The sequence below is a fragment of the Ursus arctos genome, unplaced genomic scaffold (assembly GCF_023065955.2).
Source record: "Ursus arctos isolate Adak ecotype North America unplaced genomic scaffold, UrsArc2.0 scaffold_34, whole genome shotgun sequence".
Classification (NCBI taxonomy): Eukaryota; Metazoa; Chordata; class Mammalia; order Carnivora; family Ursidae; genus Ursus; species Ursus arctos.
Window position 1 is genome coordinate 19,535,174 of NW_026623030.1, and position 10,664 is coordinate 19,545,837.

The 10,664-nt window shown below is 46.6% G+C and overlaps 1 long non-coding RNA gene across 2 annotated transcripts; it reads left to right on the plus strand.

The window, feature by feature from the left end:
* The first annotated feature begins 1,882 nt into the window (after positions 1 to 1,882).
* Positions 1,883 to 7,512, plus strand: LOC130542460 (uncharacterized). 2 transcript variants are annotated; one of them, XR_008957031.1, is made up of 3 exons: positions 1,883 to 2,161; positions 3,484 to 3,740; positions 7,219 to 7,512. It is a non-coding gene; the product is annotated as an uncharacterized LOC130542460 (long non-coding RNA). The 2 variants fall into 2 exon arrangements; XR_008957030.1 differs by having other exon boundaries at positions 7,237 to 7,511.
* The last annotated feature ends 3,152 nt before the right edge of the window (positions 7,513 to 10,664 follow it).

Consider the following 10,664-nt stretch of genomic DNA (forward strand, 5'->3'; position numbering starts at 1 on the left):
GCATGGCGCTGAAACATCAAATCCTACCTCTTCTACTTACAAACTCTACAATTTGGGGGGAGAACTCACTTCCCCTTCTTGAGCCTTTGTTTCCTCTTCTCTAAAATGGGATGGAGAGCGTCTGTGAAATACACATGAATTATCCCACGGGTACCGCGGGGATGCTGTGAAGATGATTCCCAGTGAGTGTAGCCTGTTGAGTACAGACAGAGCCCACACATGGTAGACCTGCCGTAGACCCCGCTAACCCCTGAACCACATGGGTTTGACCTGCGCGTGTCCACTTCTACGTGGATTTTTTTTTCAATGAATACAGGACCGTACTATTAATGTATTCTCTTCCTTACGATTTGCTTAATAACATTTTTTCTTTGGCTTACTTGATTGTAAGACTATAGCGTATAATACATGTAACATACAAAATATGCCTTGATCGACTGTGTGTGTTATCAGTCAGGCTTCTGATCAAAGGCAGACTGTTAGTGACTCAGTTTTGGGGGAGTCAAATTTACATGCAAATTTTGGACTGTTTGATGTGTCGGTGCCCCTGACCCCCGTGTTGTTCAAGGGTCAACTATATTTGCTGTTATTACTATCTGCTAAAATACTGTAAGAGAGAAAGGAAAATGATTTCGGCACCAAGAGAATGCAGCAAGCATTTACGGAGTGCCGTCTGCATACTGAAGGGTAGCCACTCCCTGGGACAGGAGGTTGCCAGGTTCTTTTCGTCCAACTGCAGCAGGAAAGCCAGGTGTCAGGAGCCTGAATCCCGGTGCAGGTGTGTGTAGGTAGAATGGGTCATGTGACCTTGATTCTGAGAACCATTACTCCTTTGCCTGGAACTGGAAATTCTAGGACCTGCCCCAGAGGCTCTTGGAAAAGCAGCCAGTCACCAGAATCGAGTGCCCTCCAGGCAGCCCCACATTTCCCCCCTAGGGACCCATTTGAGCTTCAGAAGCCCCAGGGAAGACCTTCCTCCATCCTGAGCCTGGTTCTTCCTCCGTGTCTCAGTTTTCCAGCCTCTCAAACTCTCGGGTCTGTGTCCAGGTTCTGCGATGGTATGGCAAGATTACAAAAGGATGCCACCAAGCTAAGCATCTGTAGGCAAGTTCTGCCCCCCTTGTCGCCATTCTAATAGGAAGAACAGGGACCTAAGTGTTGTTGCGTTGTAGGTGGTCTTCTACTGACGTCTGTTGTCCTTACCACTCTGTCTTGCTTATCCCGTCGCTGTGCCTTCCTGGGACATCCTCACATAGCTCCAAGGGCTATCATCCTGGGGGTGCCCCCGGCTGCTCTCCCCTGATAAGATGCCTGCCAGCCTCCCCACGGTTTCTTCCTTCCCAGCCCAGGGTCCACCAAGCTGTGCTTTTCTAAACACATCCCCCAGCCTGTTCATTAGGGATATCTGAAAGCACTCATTAAAATTGCAGATTCTCGGGCCCTAACTCGGACTTGTCTGAATGAGATTCTCTGGTGTGGGGTCCCACTTCTGCAATTTTTAAAAAATAAGTCTATTTATTTATTAGAGAGAGAGAGAGAGAGAGCATGAAACAGGGGAGGGGCAGAGGAAGATTGCCCGCTGAGCAAGGAGCCCAACGTGGGACTTGATCGGGACTTTAGCGGATTCCTGCTGCTAAAAAGGACTCATACTGGAGAATTAAGTGAAAAACACAGAAAGGCCAGATTTCCATCTCGAGCAATTGTCTTAACTTCTCTGAGCCTCGCTCTCCTTATCTGAAAAATGGCTTCAACCAAAACACTTGCTTTGGGCATTTGTAAGGATTAGGGGAGTTGACAAGTCAAGGGCTGGGTCACGTGTTGGATGCATCGAACCACTCAAAACTCTGAAGCCATGCTTCTTGTCACTGCGTGGCACGGTTTTCCTTCTCTCCACTTCGCTTGCCAGCTTTTTCTAAGCTTTTTGCAAAATTTTACAAAACATTGCACGCGCGTTTGCATAACTTGATGCTGTAAAGGGAAGTGCGCTTGTTGACTGCCTACTTGTTTTCAAGACGCATCTCGCCGGTGTAGGAACTTTCCTTGGCCACCATGTATCGTTTGCAGGGTCTCATGATGCTAAAAGCAAACCACTTGGGAGTGGTTCCCTGACAGTGTTGCCAGTTGCCAGCTGAAGTTGAAATTGTATCTGCCTGTGGATTCCGTGAGTAACTGATCCCTCTATGCCTTTGTACAAGTTCCTTCTCTTCATCTGGCCTCAGTTTCTCTGCCTATAAGAAGGAGGCAGCAAAGGGGAAAGGCTCTCCGAGCTCCCTCCCAACTCTGACACTCACTCGTCTGCGCTGGGGCCGCAGGGCAGCTCTAGGAGTTGACTTCCCACCAGGTCAGGTCTCTCCGCTGGGCTCCTGGGAGAGCAAAGCCTGTGAAACAGTTTTCCTCTTTCCGAACTGCTGGGTGTGGCGGCCTTTTCAGCAACCCTGGGATCGGGATTAGGGGTTTGAGCAATGCCCCTAAGCCCTGCACTCTATTTAATTTCCTTGATTTATAGCGAGGATTTCTCGCACCTCCAGGGGAGAGAGGCACTGCCATGCCTGCCGGCTTCCCAGGCTGAGCCCGCAATTCCCGAGCCTGTTTACCACCGTCGCTACAACACGGTCCATCTCCAGGGCCCCTTGCGTGCCTTTTTTTGAACGAGGTGACAGAGCCAAGCCCCGGGACCTCTCCACCCACTTGGATTTGCTCACGTGGAGGTGGCCCCAGGTTCTGGTGATGCACATTTCCTTGCTGGGCAGGCGGCCCCAGGAACAGCGTGTGAATTTCACCGGGCGCCCCTGGTGGGTCCTCCTCTGACCTTCCAGGTCCCATGCGTTTGCCTGATCTGGGGGGTGGGGACCAGCGTGGCCTCAACGTGGAGCCCTCAGAAGTCTTGGGCCCAGGACATCTGGAGGACGTGTCCAGGCCAGCAGTGGGGAGTGGGAGAGTCAGTTCCAGCTTGAGTTGGCAGTGCTTCTGGGTCAGAGGGAGAATTGGGAAGGAGTTCCAGGGTCCAACAAGAACACGGGAGGGGGAGAGGAGGCCCCTGGAGAACTCTGTCCTCCTTTCTCATGGCTTTCCCCTTTAGCTGGAGCCAGGTTTGCTTAGACATCAGCTGGTGTCGCCAAGCTGAGACTGGGAAGCTCGCAGCCCAGGTTTATCCCTGAGAGGACGGATGGCCGGGTCTAGCTGTCCGTACAGCAGGTAGTCCCCAAAACACCCGAGGCTCAGCCGCCACTGGTCCTTCGCCCAGATTCCAGCTCTGACACCTTGGCAAGCTTTATGCATTTGTTCAAACAGCCCCATGTGTGTGTGTCTCTCTCCCTCTGTTTTTTCCTCCTCTCCCTTCTTGCCCACCTCCCTTTTCCGAGCTCTGCGCCCTCAATCTCTTCCCCCTCCCTTGCTCACCTCTCATTCTCTCCATCCTCCCCCACTCTCTTCTCATTTACATCTTCTCCCTTCTTTCTGTTCTGCCCCCTGTTCCGCCAGCAGGCCCCATCCTCTTCCTCTCCTCTGGTGTCTTCTCCACCTTCGAGAACAGTGCTTCTCAGTGTGTGGTCCCCAGACCAGCAGCAGTGGCAGCAGCATCATCACCTGGAACTCGCTGGAAATGCCGGTTCTCAGAGCACATGCAAGACTGTGGCATCAGACACTCAGGGGCATGGGGCCCAGCATTCTGGGTTGTCATAAACCCTCCAGGGGATTTCATGCACCCTGAAGTTTGAGAATCGCAATCTTAGAGGAAAATGGTAAATTAGCAAAAACAAACAAAAAAACAAAACCTGAGTATCTTTGAGTGCTGATCCAATAAGCCTCCTTTCTAAGTAAAACCCCCCTGTACCCATTAGCTAATTAGGACGTTGGACCACCAGCCTGGATGAGATGCTTTCGGGAGCAATATAAGCAATCAAGTTCAAGTTCTCTGATTACTATCAGGCTTCTAAATCCCTTCGGCCAACCCACGTCCTGTCCCTGCACTCAGCCTTGACTCCTCTCGCTCTCTGGACGCTTTCAGGGGTACAGAGAGCAGGGGACATTGGACTGTATGTCCAGCGGTCACAGTCTGGATCAGCATCTGCTAAATTCCTCTGATGTTGAGAGGGATGTTGGTAGGAAAAGGGTTGCATGGTTCTATGTGGAAGAAAAAGCAGAGAATGCAGAGGGAACCGATTTCTTTATTGCAGGGCTTTTCAGAGCCCAGGTGCATGCTGGTAGCATGTCCCGAACTCGACCACAGAAATCTGTTTTCTAGCGGACATTGCAGAAGGTGAGCACACCTGGGAATACTGCCCAGGAGCTACTGGGAAGGCCCCCCCGCTTCATGCGTAGGTCCCTTCAGGGTCAATGTTGTCTACGGAGCACCATCTTGGCTTCTTCACTTTATGCCATATGCTTCCCAGTTCAGATGAGTCTCCTGGGGAGAAAGGTCCTGGGCTCCTGGTTGGTGTCTAAATGGGTGACAAGCAGCCTTTAGTGTTCAGACCCCAGGCACCCCACTTCCCTGTGATATTGACTGTGGTCCGATTGCAGGATAAAGGGTGAGAAAGCTCTATTGGGGCTGTTGTTCATTAAATATGCCCTGAACTCACCCCAGAAGCTTCTGATGTAGTCGTTCTGGCCTGAGTGCTGGAAATCTAGATTTTTTTAGAAGCTCCCGGGAACTTCGAATGTCCAATGAGGATTGAGAGCCACTGATTTACCTGAATTCGTTCATGGTGTTTATGTCATGGTATATTCAGAGAAATATGGGAACCAGGGCTTTGTCTACCAGCTTTGAAACAGACGTCAGGGAAGACAGCCAGCCAGCTCCTTCCTATATCATCCTTGGGGCCCCCAACAGGGGATTCGTCAGGGGTGCTGACATGGAGGCGGGACCCGTGAGAGAGCTTCTCGCTTTCCTATAAACCCCAAAGATACAAAACCACGGTGTCGTGCAGCGACCGTGATGACTTTTTTTTTGAACTTTACAAGAGATAATTCGGGAAAAATAAAAATGTTTATGGCCTAGCTTTTTCATTAAAATTGAAAATAGTTTTATTGAGTCCCACAAGGAGAAACGACTGTTTTTACAGTTGAAATGACCTCTGTCAGTGCTCTTCAATCTGTTTTTAGCAGTAGAAACTTTTCTCAAGGGAAGTTTTATATCTAAACTCCAATGTCTAGCATATTAAAGGAAGGTCACTCTTGCTGAAAAGCATTGAAGATCTAAGTAAGGGGGTCGTTTTCCCACTGATATTTGAAAGCAGTAAAAGCATTCCTCGGGAACAAAGCGGGAGACGAAGAACCTACCTTCTGCACCTCTCAAAAAAGTCAACGAGAAAATTGGCACTACCTTCCCCCTTCCGGAATGTTATTCTTCAAGAAGATTTGATTAGTCACAACGTGGCGGCAGTGTTCAAATTTTTCAACATGATAGCAAATCTCAGACTCCATTTATCCTAATGAATTGGAATGACTACAAGTTGCATTTAAAAATTCTCTTTCATTTTTTTTTTTCTTAAATTCCCTTTAACTGGCATTGTTTACACTGCTGTGGAGACTTGTTAATTCTTTTATTCTGGAATTTGGCAGAGTTCATGCCTCCCTGGTCCACTCTCGAAAGTCAACAGCAACCAAACGAAAAAAGTCTTAGGGTAGGTCTTGCAGAAATAAAGGACCAGGGTAGGATTATCTGACAAAATCAACTGACAAAAACAGGAAGCATCTATGTCCTGGCTTCATTACGACTAGTCTTTTCAGCAGTAATAACAGTCAAAATCACAAAGATTGAGATTTCTTCCGTGTTTTTCTTGCTGCCCTGGTCCTTTGAGCTTTATGGATACAGAATTGGGGAGGCAGATAGGAAGGCAATGGGATGTGTGCCTCCCCAAGGGCTGAAGAGAGAGCTTTGGGAGAGAGTCTGGAGGAGACAGGTCCCTACGTGGGTGAAGTGAGAGGACAGTCAGAAGGAGGGGACAGGGTCTACAGGAATGTCGGGCGAGCGATGAGTTGGGGCCTCAATGATGTCTTTGAAAGACTCAGAGAAAGAATAAAATTCCTTCTCATTTCATCTCATTTCACCCATCAGCCGTTGCAGGACACTTCTGGAATGCCGAGTCACTCAGAGCTGGAAATCAGAGGGCGGTAGGGTTGTGTCTATAAGCCAGTGTTCTTAGTGACACTTCTTTAGAAATGCTCCGTGATTTGACATTGTGTGAAATCGGAAATAGGGAGGCGGCTGCATAGTTAGGTGCGGCTCGGGTTTCAGGCGTGCCTTGTCCTCGCTCCCCAAGGGCCTCATGGCTCCACGTGGGGTCCTGGGATCCTCAGCATCACCTGGGAGTTTGTTAGAAATGCAGATGCTCAGGCCCCACCTTGGACCTACTGAATCAGAAGGTCTGGGGCAGAGCGCAGCCATCCACGTTCCAACAACCTCCTGACAATCTGGTCTTTTCTAAGGTTTCGGTGGCTGACTCTTTTTCTGGACTCTGTTCTCTAGCCTTGACCTCACCCCAAATGATTTGACACCGGTGTGCCTTAGTGGTTCTAATTTCTAGTTTTGGCTTCATCCCTAAGCAGCTAGGTGGCCTTATCCCGGTCACATATCTTAGGCGTATCTTGATTTCTTAACCTGCCAACTGGGAATCCTAATAAGATTCATCTACCATCAGCAAGGATTTTGATGATTCCATGACTTAGCGCATTCAAGAGCCTGACCGGTGCCTGGCACATAGGTGCTCCCACCATGTTCCTGATCAGTTACTTGTCTCCCCGCTGGAGGGCAAGTGCTTTAGGTAGAGATAACACATCGTCTGGGGTGCTTTTCATCCAGACGCTGCCAAGCAGCAGGCGGGACACCGACTTGGCATCCCTCTGCCTCCCCTAGATCACGGCCGTGTGGGGCTCAAGTGGGGATGATGTGCTTAGTACCCATTCAATACAATAGACAAGACAGGCATTTTCTTTAACTGAACACCTCTGTGTGCCAGGCGTTAGGCCAGGCCTTGTGCAAACGTTAGCTCACGTCAGGCTCATCAGCAGCCTAGGAAGAAGGGAATGTCCTTATGTAACAGTGGAGGCTAGCCACAGAGATGCTCAGAGGCGACTTCCCCGGACTCAACTGCTGGCAAATGGCAGGACCAGGTTAAGGAGCAGCTGTGGCCCAAACTCAACATCAGTCTTCCTCTAGGGATGAGATCTGCCCTCTGAAATATGTATCTTTTCTTTTCACTTTTTTTTCTTTTAAAGATTTTATTTATTTGTCAGAGAGAGAGCAAGAGCACAAGCAGGGGGAGCTGCAGGCAGAGAGAGAAGCAGACTGTCCACTGAGCAGGGAGCCCAATGTGGGACTCGATCCCAGGACCCTGGGATCACGACCTGAGCCGAAGGCAGATGCTTCACCGACTGAGCCACCCAGGCGTCCCAACCATCTTTTCTTTTACTGTAAACACCTTGAAAGCCTTTTCTAATAAAAAATGCAAAATCATATGATAATCGTCTTTCTCTGATTGACTTATTTGGCTTAGCGTAATACCCTCTAGTTCCATCCACATCATACAAAACAGAGGCGCATAGGGGAAGGGAGGAGAAAATAAAACAAGATGAAATCAGAGAGGGAGACAAACCATTAAGATTAAGAGGAAGTGGGGGGGGGATGGGTAACTGGGTGATGGGCATTAAGGAGGGTGTGTGATGTAATGAGCACTGGGTGTTATAGACAACTGATGAATCACTGACCCCTTCCTTGGAAACGAATAATACACTGTAGGTTAATTAATTGAATTTAAATTAAAAACGTGGTCCATATTTGCTTACAAATCCACATAATATAGAAATGTGACATTTATGGCAACTGGGCATTTTCTGGTGATTCTACCCACCAAGAATACCTGTTTTGGGTAGTGCTGTATTTAGTCTGATTTTTTAGATACACATACACCCACCTTCATTTCTTTTCTAAACAATAAATAAAATCATACTGCGCATTTCTTAATATCCTCCCATTTTAATTTAATGTATTGGGGACATCTTTCCAAGTCAATACGTATAAATATATGTCATCCTCCTCGAAGGCTCTATGGTGCCCATTTATGGATTTGCTGGAATTGATTTACCCAATTTCCTATCAATGAACATTCAGATCAATATTTTACACTTGCCGGGCAGCTCTGTCATAAACATCCCTGCACTTCAATAGGTACTGGTTTTGAAATATTTTTTAGGTCTTTCTTTAGCAGGTCTTTAGTACTACTAGGCATGGGGACTTATGTTGTTAAAGGTTTCAATACAGCTTTTTCCAAATTTCCCTGAGAGTGTCACGTGGATTTAAAACCAGACCTCAGTGTTCCTCCTGGCTCTGCCCTGTTCCTGGATCATTGCTTTATGCCAATCGCCAATAGTTCCCAGCCAAACGCCAAGACTCTTGGCAGAGTTTCTGTTTGACCCTGTGTAGCTTCATGTGTATATAGGCTGTTCTCTAATTATAATTCATGATGTTTGCATGTAACAGAGGTCCTGCCCCAGAAGTGTTAACTTCATTGGATACCAACCACAGGATTTTTTTTTTCTTCCCTACCTCCGCCCCCTCCCAGAAATAGAAAAAAGAACAGAAATTGCCAAGGCTACAGACAGACCTTTATTTCTACTATGTTGCCTGAACACTTGTATTAAGTCGTGTTTTCTCTGGCGAGAACTACCCGTATATGTATATTTTTTTTTCTGTCAGTTTAGTCTGTAAATGAAATGAAGTTACTGCCCTATTAAAATGGAACATTGTGCCCTTGGTTTGCTCTTAACGGGTGGGAAAACCCCATTAAGTGTTTGTGAAATATGTCTTAAATACAGGAATTTTAATCTAGCGGTCTAATAAATCCCTCTCTTCTACTCAAATGAAAGTCTTAGGTTTTCCGGCATCTGTTCAGTTATTTGTACACCAAAACCTTACACAGACCTGACCCCGAGAACTTGGAGTTGAGAACATTTCTTCCATTGGGCTTTTTTTTTTTTTTTAAGCACATCTTTCAAAGAATCAGGAACTTTGACAGGTGTATCCCATGGTCAGATACTATTTTAGAAACATGCCTGGAATTCTTGCTCTTCTAGGGGTAAAAGCCATGAAATTCCTATGACTGCCCCAGGATGTGGCAACTCGTAATATTCTAAGACCTAAGACCTCGTAAGACTCTAAGTCCGTTCTTCTGCTGCTTCATGGGCATCTAGAAAGTACACTCTCCTTTGGGAGCATTTTTCGTGGGAGCTGGAAAATTTCTTTTTAGCACAAACCACAAAGAACACCAAGTCGGACCTAAATACAGACATTCAGTTCTCCTGCATATTTGCAGGTACTATTTTTTTGGGGGGGGCATTGTTTCTTGGGGAAGATACACATTTATATTTGTGGACAAGGTAAGTTTTTTTTCTGTTGTTTTTGTTTTTAGCCCTGACTACTTAATGTTTATTTCCTAAAATCAAAGGCATTGGCCAATATAACCATCAATATCGGGAAACTAACATCGGTAAATTGTTACCAGACAGGTCTCAGGTCCCGTTCAAGTTCCATACAGTGATGTGTTCGTAGCCAGAGAATCCAGTTTAGAATCACTGCTTACTTTTTTTCACGTGTCTTTCATTTTCCTTCAGTCTGGAGCAATTCTTCTGTCTTTCCCTGACTTTCCTGTGTCGCCAATCTCTTTCAGCAGAATAGGGCAAAATATACTTCAAAATAAACGACTTCAGTGGGGATCCCACCTACACTGTGACTCTCAGCACTGGGTGGAAATAGGCAGGGAGTGTGATCTGGCAACCATCTGGGATGGATATTACTCTAAAAGTTCACTTGAATGCATGGACATAATGTGATTCATTTCCTCTTGCCCAAGCGGTGGGTCTCATCGCTCAGGGATGCATTCACTTGGTCTTTTTTTTTTTTTTTCAGTTATTCATTCAAAATATTTGATGTGTATTAAGTGTAAGGAGAAAGAAGCCATATGTGTACTTTCCCACTGAATCTGGACCTCAGAATCCTTCTCAACACAGGATCCTAGACAGCCTTAATCCATTTCTCTCTGTTGGCACGCTTGAGGATATGAATGAGAAAGCACGTCTTAGGTGGCCAGGAATTCCCACACACCATGTGAAACAGGGCCTTGCATGCAGAAAATACTTGTTGAATTGATTCCGCTTGGCATAAAATCATCTTTCCTTTCAAGGTAGGAGAGGACAGGAGTCAAAGGGGAAAAATAAAACAGAGGAGAAAACCACATCCTATAACATTGAGTCAAATATGTGTTTGTTCCTTCTGTTGCTTTCACCGAAGAGGAGAGATGCCTGGAAAATTTGAGTTGCTATGACCGGGGATTGTCCCAGATACTATTAGCAGATAAAAAGGGAAGTGGGATGGAGTTCATTAATCGTGACTAAGAGAACCGCTCACACTTTTTTCAGTTCATGATTTTAGAGAGCATGCCCTCAAGTCAGTATCGCCCTGCCAAAAGGTCTCTTCCAGAGGCTGGGTCCTTCTCCCGAAGATTCTGTCTTTATTTAGAGTATTTTTAGAAGTTCTTTTTGGGGCCAAGGCGGGGGTGGCAAAAGAGTGTCATCTTCAGATCCTTGGCTTGCTTTTTTTTTTTTTTTTTTTTTTTTTTAATGCTTTCTTTATCGGTGGCCAGATCTGCAAACTTGGAGGGCAGTTTTAA